This window comes from Corapipo altera, unplaced genomic scaffold, assembly GCF_003945725.1.
Source record: "Corapipo altera isolate COAL_440 unplaced genomic scaffold, ASM394572v1 146, whole genome shotgun sequence".
Taxonomy (NCBI): Eukaryota; Metazoa; Chordata; class Aves; order Passeriformes; family Pipridae; genus Corapipo; species Corapipo altera.
This window is the reverse complement of record NW_020884981.1, coordinates 1097849-1109105: the sequence shown is the minus strand read 5'-3', so window position 1 is coordinate 1109105 and position 11257 is coordinate 1097849. Positions and strand designations below refer to the sequence as shown.

At 46.8% G+C, this 11257-nt stretch overlaps 1 long non-coding RNA gene across 1 annotated transcript; it reads right to left on the bottom strand.

The window, feature by feature from the left end:
- Window positions 1–5629: 5629 nt before the first annotated feature.
- Window positions 5630–11256, bottom strand: LOC113957947. Its single transcript, XR_003531334.1, has 3 exons — window positions 9698–11256; window positions 8224–8448; window positions 5630–8082 (listed from the first exon to the last, which is right to left on the bottom strand). It is a non-coding gene; the product is annotated as an uncharacterized LOC113957947 (long non-coding RNA).
- Between the last annotated feature and the right edge of the window lies 1 nt (window position 11257).

The following is an 11257-nucleotide window of genomic DNA, read 5'->3' as shown; positions in this document are numbered from 1 at the left end:
GAATGGCTTTAAGCTGAAAAAGGGTAGGTAGAGATTTGGTATTACGAAGAAATTCTTGGCTGTGACGTTGCTCGGGCCCTGGCACAGGTTGCCAAGAGAAGCTGTGGCTGCTCTATTCCTGGAAGTGTCCAAGGCCAGGTTGGATGGGGCCCTGAGCAATCAAGGCTAAGTGGTGATTCGCTCCATCCTTCCTCAGACTTAGTCCAAGAGATGAACTCACTGCACCTGAATGCTCCATCAGCCATGTGAGCCATGGCAAAAGTGTCCTGGAGGACGTTGGGCCCAGCATCGATGCCTGGGAAAGGGAGGGGATTGTCCTGCTCTGCTCTGCCCTGGGGCGACCTCACCTCGAGTCCTGGGGGCAGTTTGGGGCACTGCAATATAAAAAAGACATTAAGGTAGTGTCCAAAGGAGGACCACGAGGATGGTGGAGGGAAAGCTGTATAAGGAGTGGCTGAGGGCACTTGGTTTGTTCAGCTGGAGAAGAGGAGAGTGAGGTTAGACCTCACTGGAGTCTTCAACATCCTCCCAAGGGGCAGCAGAGGGGCAGGTACCAATTTCTTCACTCTAATGATCAGTGACAGGACCCAGGGAACAGCTGGAGCTGAGTCAGGGGAGGTTTAGTTTGGATCTCAGGAAAAGGTTCTTCCCCCAGAGGGTGGTTGGGCACCGAACAGGCTCCCCGGGGCAGTGGGCACAGCACCAAACTTGGCAGGAGTGTTTGGACAACACTCTCAGGCACAGGGTGAGATTGTTGGAGTGTCCCGGGCAGGGCCAGGAGTTGGACTGAGGTGGGTCCCTTCCAACTCTGCATATTCTGTGATTCTATGAAGTGACTCAGAACACCCTGAGAGTGATTTAAGCCAACATCAGCTCTCCACACTTGCAGTGGGTTAAAAGCATCCCCATGACAGCTCCTGCAACTCTGCCAGGGAGCTTTATCAAAACCTACTTTTTTTGTGATTCTCTTCACTGAGTTTCTTCCTAGTCACTTCTCACTGTTCCCCTGTCACCACTCCAGGCTTGCCCTGCTCTCTCCACCTGGCAAATTCTCTGGAATTAACAACCCTGTCCAGGTTGTCCTTTACAGAGACGGCCTTTGACCCTCTTTGTTCAGCCTGGGGAAGTTCAGTTAGCTACTCCTGACTTCCTCCTTCCACCCCCAAAATAACATCAACTCTTCCTACTTGATTCCCCAAAGAACCAACCATCTCCTTGAGTCGATGTGCCCTCTTTCTCTTCCTTCATCTTGACTCACCCAGTTCTATGAGCAAGTGCCACACGATTAAAAATGCCTCATCACAAAGCCCCACAGTGATACCAAATGGGCAACACATGTAGTACAGTCATCTTATGAATAACCTGGAGGTTGAAACTTGTTTGCACAACGTCCTTGAACAAATAAAATCCAGGGGCAGTGCTCTTGGAACCTTTTGAGAGCAAAGATCCATGGAAGGCCATAAATATCCATTCCTTGTCATTCTAATATTCCTACTAACATTCCTAATGTGTGACCTTACACCCTTCCTTTTATCTCTTTTAACCTGAATCTGACATCCACCACTGAAACGGGAAATCAGTTCAACAAACCTAAAAATGGAAATGTGTATAGGATGACAATGTTGACTCACTTATTCTCTGAATATTCTTTTGTCAGCTCCTGGAAGCAAGTCCACGAAAGCCTCCCACATGCTGTCTAACAAAGCACAAATGATTAAAGGCATGTTCTTCTTTGGTCCTCTCCAGTCTGTATGGATCCTTCTCTCTGAATGCACAGGGTGGATCCACACACACATCTCCACTGCTGAGTGCTGGCTCACATTACAGACTGCTGGGACAAGCTGGATTCTTACAGAGCTTGTAGGTCACATGCAGACCGTGACACAATTAACTGTCCAGCCAACTGGAAGTTAAATCTCTCAAGAAAAAAACCCCATCCTAATCTTCTACACTACAAATATAGCTGTCACTTAACTGTCACCAGCTGCTGAGGTAAGAAAGAGATTCAAGGAGAAAGAAATTCTCTACCTGTAAACAAATTACTTGTTACTGATGATGGGCTCCAAACCTATTGAACCTCTATCATCTTGCTGGAACACCCTGGGTTTTCTCACCAGCAAGGCAAAGAGGGCAGAACCGTCTCCTCATGTTAAAAGAGTAAATTAGAAGTTCACCCTGCTTGGAATATACCTGATTAAAAGTCAGGGCTGAGGCACAAACATGAAATGTCATGTTTCAGAGATATGTCCTGATATCTGCCTAAATTACTTCTCGGGGGCTACTGTGTGCTAGAGGGCTAAGAGATTGGGAACACCTAGAGGTAATACAGAAATGGAGGACCTGGAGAGAAGCAGAGACTTCAAAAGAAAGTGTTTTGATTTTCCTGCACAAATGCTCACACTTTCATGTGTTAGAGGACATCCAGGTTTCTAGATAGAAATATTAAAAATCTGACTGGGTGTGTCCCTGGGCAAAAATGCTGTAGCTGACTGTGCACTGAGCATTGACTTCATCCTTCCCACCTCATCCCTTCCGTGGTTTTACAAGAGCCTACGTGGCATGAAGCTGTGTCAGGGCAGGGTTAGGTTGGATTTTAAGGAAAGGTTCTTCCCCCAGAGGGTGGTTGGGCACTGAACAGGCTCCCCAGGGTCACAGCCCCAAGGCTGCCAGAGCTCAAGGAGCATTTGGACAACGCTCTCAGGGACAGGGTGGGATTTCTGGGGTGTCCTGGGCAGGGTCAGGAGTTGGACTGAATGATCCTTGTAAGTCCCTTCCAAATCAGGATATTCTATAATTCTATCTGTAGATCAGGGGCACCCTGAAACACTAATGTGGCAGACACATAATCTTTCCTGAGAGCAAATGATACCTTTGAGGCAGAGAAGCTGCACATCTATAATGACAGAGATCCTCTCTGCCTACAAGCCTCTCTGCCTGCAAAACGACAGCTGCAACACAGGCCTCCAAAGCAGCACGAGGGCAGGGCCTGAGGGGATTACAGAAACACCCTGACAGTAACCTCAGATAATGTCATTTAAGGTGTCTATCACTGCAGCATGAGATCCACAGAGGTTTAACCATATGATTGTCTTAGCTATCTACGTAGTTTTCAGGGCCTGTGATGGGCTGAAGAAGCGGACTGAACCAGGTGATGGACTGAAGGTGTAGAGGCTCTTGTAGCACAAATAAAATCAGCCAAAATCCACCAGGAATGCACTGCAGAAAGCCTGCTACTCTTGTCAGACCTGGAGAAGTGAGGAGGCCCAGGGCTGCAAGAAGTTAACCTTGTGTGGGTGAATAATCACTATTTTCCCTTGCAGCTCTACCTTTTCTGCTTCAGTCACATGAATCATGGTTGTACTACCACTGACATGTCACGACAAGGATTTTCATGGATACGACTCAAAGAAGCTGTGGCTGCCCCATCCCTGGAAGTGCTCAAGGCCAGGTTGGACAGGGATCAGAAAAACCTGGTCCAGTGGAAGGTGTCCCTGCCCACGGCAGGGGGGTGGAAAAAGATAAGCTTCAAAGTCCCCTTCAACCCAAACTGTCCTGTGACTCTGTGCCTCTATAGTCAGGTTAAGGACAGCACTGGAGGTTGCTGACTATAGAAAGCACTTCCAGCAGAGGCACTCCTGACCCATGTCAAACTCTGCATATCCAATTACAGGGTCATCAGAGCCAGGCAAGCCACCATCAATCTCCCCAGCAGGTATCTCCCAGCCCCTGATGACAGACACCCCTGGTACACTCCCTCTGAACTCCAGTCCTTGCTGTCATGGGACACACACCCCTTGGAAACAACTCCCGACTCACCCTCGGCTGGGGCATTGCACTGACCTTCCCCCCGTGTGGCTCCAAACTGGCACTGTGGGTTTTCTAAAACCATGGCTACACTGAGGACTTCCACCCTGTGCTTGTCCCAACAGGTACACGTGCTCTGCCACCCATGGCATGTCCCACGGACTGGCTGGCAATCTATTTTTCCAGTGTGTGGGAGGCCCACGCCTCCCTGCCATCTGCCACCATTCACTTCTTGTTGCTTCTGGAAAAAACTCGAAAAATAACCCTGCTCTCATTAAATTTAATGAAGCAGGAAGCCCTCTGAGTGCATTTTTCCCAAATAATCTGCTCACTGCTCCGTCACAACATCTTCACCCATCTTACTCCTCCCGCACTTCTGAATCCATTCATTTGCTCCTGTTTTGGCTGTAACGAGTGGACTGCCCAGTTTCCATGAGAACAGGGAATAAGTGGGAAATGGGGGAAATCTAGAAATCATTTTTAGATCATAATGTATAGCATCAAATAGGAATTCTTAAGAAAATATGGATTCTACCCTACTAGGTAAGAACTTAGATGAGTGACAAAAAAAATCCCGACCTCCTTCTAAATATCTGTTTTCATGACAGAACAGCTTATTCCAGTGGAAAATGGGATAATTGAAGGAATCTAAATTGACAGTTGACCAATTGTGGCCGAAGTCCACTGAGAAAATCCAATGTCCCCTGAGAAATCTGCAGCTAGTACTGCCTCTTACCAATACTAGTTACAGTACTCTCCATTTCCAGAGATATTGCTCCAGAATGTCCTTGCTCCAGTGTGGTGGTGGTTTCTCTTTCTCCATCCCTCACAGAGCTCTCTTCCCTACACAGCAGTGCCAGCAGGCTGCTAGAGAACTGGGCAGGAACAGGAAACAGAGATCCTGATGGGGCTGGATGAGAAGACTGGCACACTTACAGAAGAAGCTTTTGCTGCAACCCTTCCTACCTCTGCTAGACAATGATTTCACTTTCCAGAGTTCCTAACTTGGCCCATCCAACAACCTACATCACTCCAAAAGAGAGACAAAGCTCTCAGAAGAAGGAAGAGAATGCTCTCCCCTCCCTGAACAAAAACATCAATGTCCTTGACCTGGGAGAGATCCGACAGCCCTCGGACATACCCACACGTTCTGCTCCCAGACAGCACGTTCTGACTTGGCTGCATCTCCCTCACGCCATGCACCCAGGGAACCACTCAAACATAGCTCCTGAAACTGTCCCAACTCCTGGCCTTTGCCTGGGCAATAAACACCTGCCCCCCACCCAGCAGTTTTGGCACTCACACTATTCCGAGCAAAGCTCAAGTTCCCCATTTCAGTGTCCTGACCTATTTTTCAGGTTTGTTTATGGGGTGACTTCTTTCTCACTGCTCCCAAAACACAAAATGAAGGACAACAAAAGATTAGTTCTGCTGCTTTACTTCTGCATGGTTACTGTTCATTCCAGATAGCAAAGGAGCTCATATTAAAGTTTTCAGCTTTTACATGAGGATCATCTGCTGCATCAAGTCTCTGAACATAAAGGCAAATGCAGGGTCCTGCACCTGGGGAGGAATAACCCCATGCCACAGCCCGGGCTGGGGGCTGCCTTGCTGGGCAGCAGCTCAGTGGAGAAGGCCTGGGGGTTCCAGTGGACACCAGCTGTCCTTGACCAGCCCTGGGACCAGGGTGGGGGATCCTGAGGTCTGTGAGGAAGGGCATTTCCAGCAGGTCAGGGAGGGGATCCTGCCCCTCTGCTCAGCCCTGGTGAGGCCTCACCTGGAGTGCTGTGTCCAGTTCTGGGCTGAGGGAGCTGGGGCTGTTCAGCCTCCAGAGGAGACACTGAGAGGGGACCTCATTCCTGTCTGTCACTGTCTGCAGGGAGAGGGCAGAGGATGGACCAGGCTCTGCTGGGTTCCAGCAACGGGACAAGAGGAATGGGCAGAAACTGGAACACAGGAAGTTTCATCTGAACATGAGGAAGAACTTTCCTCTGCACTGGAAGAGATTGCCCAGAGAAGGTGTGGAGTTTCCCACACTGTGGATATTCCAGAACCCTCTGGATGCAATCCTGTGCCATGTGCTCTGGGATGACCCTGCTGGAACAGGGAGGTGGGACTAGATGATCCACTGTGGTGCCTTCCAACCTGAACCATTCTGTGATTGTGTGTGAAAACAGCGTACCCCCTTTTTCTAATCAAGTGAACATTCCCTGAAGGTGCCTAGCATTAGAATGAACTGTGTGAAAATAGTGATCACAGTACCTTTTCTCCCCTGTCTGTATTTTGTCAACACAATCATCTTTAACCACAACTGAAAAAAGCTAACACTATTATTTTGCAACATGATTCATTTCCATAATGAAAAATCATTACTATTCTTTGATCTGTAGCAGATCTAATAAAATAGCACCTTCTTCAGTAAATGAAATTGGTCACTAAATAAATCTGAATTACTAAGTAAACTTGAATTACTCTTCCTGCCCATGTGCTCTGAACAACACTGTGTATCTGCCCCTCTGCCTTGAACAGACTGTATTGATTCCCCCAGATAGATCAGGCAGCTCCAGAAGACTTTTGAAATTATAATGTCCTGGTTCACTGCAAAGGTTGTTCACAGCAGTGCCTTCCTCACCAAGAAATCTCTCTTGATTCCTGGGCAGGGCACCACTATTGACATCAGGGTCTCCTCTGCACTGAAGGCTTCGTGCTGGAGCTCTCACCTGGACCCAGGACATGCTCTGGGGGTGGGGATTGGCACTGTGAGATCCATGTCTCAGGAATGAAGAATACTAACAGCTGCTGGCATAAAGTGACACAGCCTTGCAGAGCTGCCATGAAAACTGTCATCTCAAGGGCAAAATCTGATGTATTGCAATGAGGTTCATGATAAAAATATAAAGCCTTGCACCATTTCAGCCCCTAAAAAAGGGCCTTGGCCAAGGCAAAGGAATTTTTGCAGGTTGCCAATAGTGCCTTCTATGTTTACATAGTACACTCTGCATGATCATCATGCACAGAAGAGATATTCCAGAAGTATTTCCCATGGCTCAATACCATGCAATGACCTCTAGACAGGTGTCTGCAGAGCTCCTGTACCCTCCTGGGCTAGACCCTTAGCTGGGCAAACTGGTAAAATGTGGCTGTATGTGGGGAAAGAGGGAGATTTAAAACAGTTGAAGAGTTGCACAGTAATTTCTTGAAGTAAGAAATGATGCCTGTTTCTATTTCTATGGGAAGGAGTAAATTACATCATGGATACACACAGACGCATGGGTGCTAATGCCAACGTTTACATCTTTCACGTGTAACATACATACCACACTTGACACACAGAGCTGTCTCTGGATGAGTGCTTAATGTCGAAATAAACAGTGCAAAAACAGGAACGTATTACCTCCAAAATAGCAAGACTTCCCCCAACCTCTTCCCTGTCCAACTTCATGGACTATGCAGTTCCTCAGGGTTCACTACCTCAGCCAGGAGCTCAAAGTCTAGCTGAGTCTGACAGTCTTTCTAAGGCTCATACCTGGACTTCTGTGGAGCCTGACAGGTGCTGAGAGTGCTCCTTAGTTTCTGACACAAAATCAGCACTTCTGTGATGGTGGGACTTCTGATCATGGTGGTCATCCCTTCTCCTGGTTTCTGTGCCAAACAAGACATTGTTTAGCCTTTCCAGATACTTATCCAGCTCTTCCTGGGTGTGCTCCAGTTGTTTGCCAACATTACTGGGGGAAAAGGAAGAGGATGGTGAGGAGGGTTTGCTTTCCCTGTCCTTCCTGGCCTCTTCCACATGCGGGTTTTGCTTCATTAGAACAAGCACAATGATCATCAAGATCAGGCAGAGATACACAACCCAAACTTCTTCCATCTTAGTGGGGAGGTATCAGGAGCTGGTTGTGCCTGTTGATGCACTCACAGGGAAGAAGCCAAAAATGGACCAAACCCAGCCAGTGGTCAGCACTCCCCAGCTGACAGTGCCCACAGGAGGACTGGTGCCAGTAATCAAACCACTGTGGGAAGGGATGTCAAAGCTGGATTTTCCAAAACAGTATCTTACAGACCTTCCGTGGTTCTAAACACGAAAGCAGCACAAACAGCGAGCAACAAAGGCAGCAGAAAGATACAAGATCATCTGTCACAGCTTCATATGACCTTAAAACAGCAGTATCTCCTCTTTTTCCTGCTATGGAGCTGCAGGTTCAATGCTCCTCACTCTTCAACCTTCCGTTACAGTGTTCCAGTTGCTGTCTTGCTTGAAGTACTAAGTTTTTCTTCTTTCTAATTCAAAGAAAAGATAAATGAGGATTGAGGTTTCCCTCCCCAAATGAAGATAATATTTTATCCTTTAGGGGTGATTAGTTGCTGAGTCCACCCTCAGCACTCTTAAAAATTTAAGTGAGACAAGGTAATACTAGTCACCTCAGTTACAGGATCAGTAGGACCAACTTGGCTTTCTGTCTTTGCTGGTCTTGTGAGAGGGAGTCCCCCCAGAGGTGGCTGCTGAGACTCTGAAGATGATTCCAGCTGGACTTTGTGGGGATCCCTTGGAGATCCTTTGTGGGCTGCTCCTTGGTAACTCTGCCCCCCAGATTACTCAAAGAGGGGCGGCTCAAGGGCCAATAAATGCATTTCCACTGACCCAGCCTAGGAGAAGGGGTGGGACAAATGTACTGATTAGTGTCCAGCATCCAGGACAACAGCCAAAATGCCAGTATGGATGGGAGCGGGGAGGCTGGCCATTCCAATTTGAGGTAGGATCTGTCTGGAATGGGATTGCTTTTCCTAACCTTTGCTCAGAGGATCTCTTTACAGAGGAGGGTGCCAAGCCCAAAAGGACCAGAGATCACATCCAGGTTTCTGCTGCCTCTGTGTGGAAACATTCTTGGCCTCACCCTGCCACAGAAATAACCCTAAAATTCTTCGCTTTGCTCCCCAAAGCGAGACATTTCTCCCGCTTTACTGCAGTGAATGGTCTGAGACAGGTCACAGTGTTCCTCTACCCTGTTACTCATTTTAGAAGCTGCTCCTCAGCTTTTAGTTTTTCAAGATCGATGCTATGAAGCACGTTTGGCTCTAGAGGCACTGTGGTACTTCACATTCCCTTTTCCCTTGTCTTTAACTCGCTCCTGAGGTCACAGCCGTGTTGGAAGCTCCCGTAAGCAGTTTGCAGGCTACAAGCCTGGGCCTGGCACTGCTGCCCTACATTTAGGTGGGCAGTCACCAAAGAGATACAGAATACCAAATCCAGTCACCCTGTTGGCACCAAACTCAAATGCCAGGCACAAAGCTGAGGAGAGGATGCAGAGACAGACAACTGAGCTCGATTTTCTGCCAAAACTGAGCTATATTTTTTTAAAGCAAGAACAGTGGAACAGAGATGTCCAGACAGATGAGAATGTCTCCCTTCTCTCTCACTGCTGTACATCATTAATGCCTTGGGGCATGGACCAAACCTCCAGCTACAGGTATTACACTGACTAGCAGAGCAAAGCCCTGACCCAAACCCGACACTGCTGCAATAAGAGACATCGCTGAAATCCTAAAGAAATACTAAAAGGGGAAAACACCACTTTAAAAAAAGAAGTCATTAAGACTGCACTGTGGCCCACAGCACTTCCTAACTCCTATTAACATTGCTTGTTTCCTTTCAAACAAATGTAACATAGCAGAGATGCTTCAAGCATTGCAAAGCTTAAAAATGAAGTACAGACTGCTGTAGTTTCAGATGCAAAACACCATAGTGTTGCCTCTTCAACACAAAATCACTTGTGAAGTAACTTGGGCACATCTGTCAAAAACTCATGAGGCATCACCTTGGCTATGAAAACAGGGAGTGGACAGAGAGAGGCAAAATGCTTTGTCCAAGATCCCCATGCTGACTTGTGGAACTGACCTGGAATGACACTCAGGGATGTGAGGGATCACACGTTTGCCTTCCCATATACACATATGTAAGTCCTCCAATAACAGAGCACAGGAGAAGGAACATAGGTTGGCTTTGTAGGTCAGCATTATCCAGACCTCTGGAAAACCACAGGAGCTGTTCTCATATCAGAATGCATTTTTCTCTGACCTCTTTTTATCTGAAGATAAACTGCTGGATCAGGTTACACCAAACGCACACCTCACTGGTATCTTTATTCTAATTGTGAATGCCTAAGGAATAGCATAAGCACGAGGCAATTATATAAGAATGCTTCCCAGAATACTCCTGCAGCCTTCCACAGCAAGGATTTTGTAACATTTTAGCAGCTTTAGCTTTACCTGAGACAGGAGAAGGGAAAAAATAACCGTTTCCCAGACATCTGCTGCACAACCAGCCAGGAAAGCAAACAGCTGTAGTTCCAAGGTCATGTACAAGATGCTCTTTAATCTCAGTAAATGGCATGAAAACACTAAAAGTTTGACAAGGACACAGTTTTTGTATGTTTAATATAAAATCCTGGAAATCAAAACTAAAAAAAAAAAACTGTCTAAGGTTGTTCCACACAGTCGAAGTTGTGCTCCTTGGCAAATAAAATAATAATATGCCAACCTTGATTTCCAGTTTTTACCCACTGACTTCAAGAAGACATAAAGTCAGCTCTGCATATTTTTCCCTGTCATACATGTTATCCGGGTTCAGTTTCCCAGACAGGAATTCTTTAAAATATTCTTTTAAAATAATAAAAAAAATATTCTTGCAGATGCCACTGCCTGCGTCAGGGCTTAGTAATAAAATTAATTTTTTGGAGCCAACATCAGGTTTTTTAAAGTCTTTACCAGCCAGTATTTTCCACCATCTCTCAGTTGCTCTCAGCACTCCTTGGAATCTGCCCACATTCCCATTTCTCACTTCTCACACAGGCTGACTGGACTATAAAAGGGAGGAAAGCACTGCTCCCCAGGGACACCTGATACCACACAGCCTTTTGCAGCACTTCTCTTCCTTCAGCTTTTTTAGGTTTGGTGGGAAGATTTTCTGTGGGAACACAGGAGATGGCTTCAGTGACTGAAGTAGTATGGAAACACTGGAGACACACATTCAAAAAGCCAAAATTTAATACAAATCAAGTGGAAGAGAGTCTTTGGGCTCTGACAGTTCATTTCACCACCACCCAAGGTTGGCACGCAGCTGATTTTACCTCTGAGTCACTGGTGGCTGTAACTGGACTACTTACAAAGTAAACTTTATTTAAGAGCTCATTGTACGCCCTTCCTACCTGGTCAGAACCTGGCTCCAGCAACAAAAACCTTTCCCTGTCTGGAAACAACTGTCCTTACATCCCTAGGCTGGATTAAACCAGCATTTGCAGTTTTATTCTAAGTCTGTTTCTGTCATTGAAAGAGATGAATCAGCAAAAATGGTTCTCACTCACTCTCTCCCCAGACCCTGAGCTCCACTCCCTCGATGTCATTGATGGCATTGCTGGTGTTTGCTGGATGCCAGAAGCTGCATTCACACAGACTCATG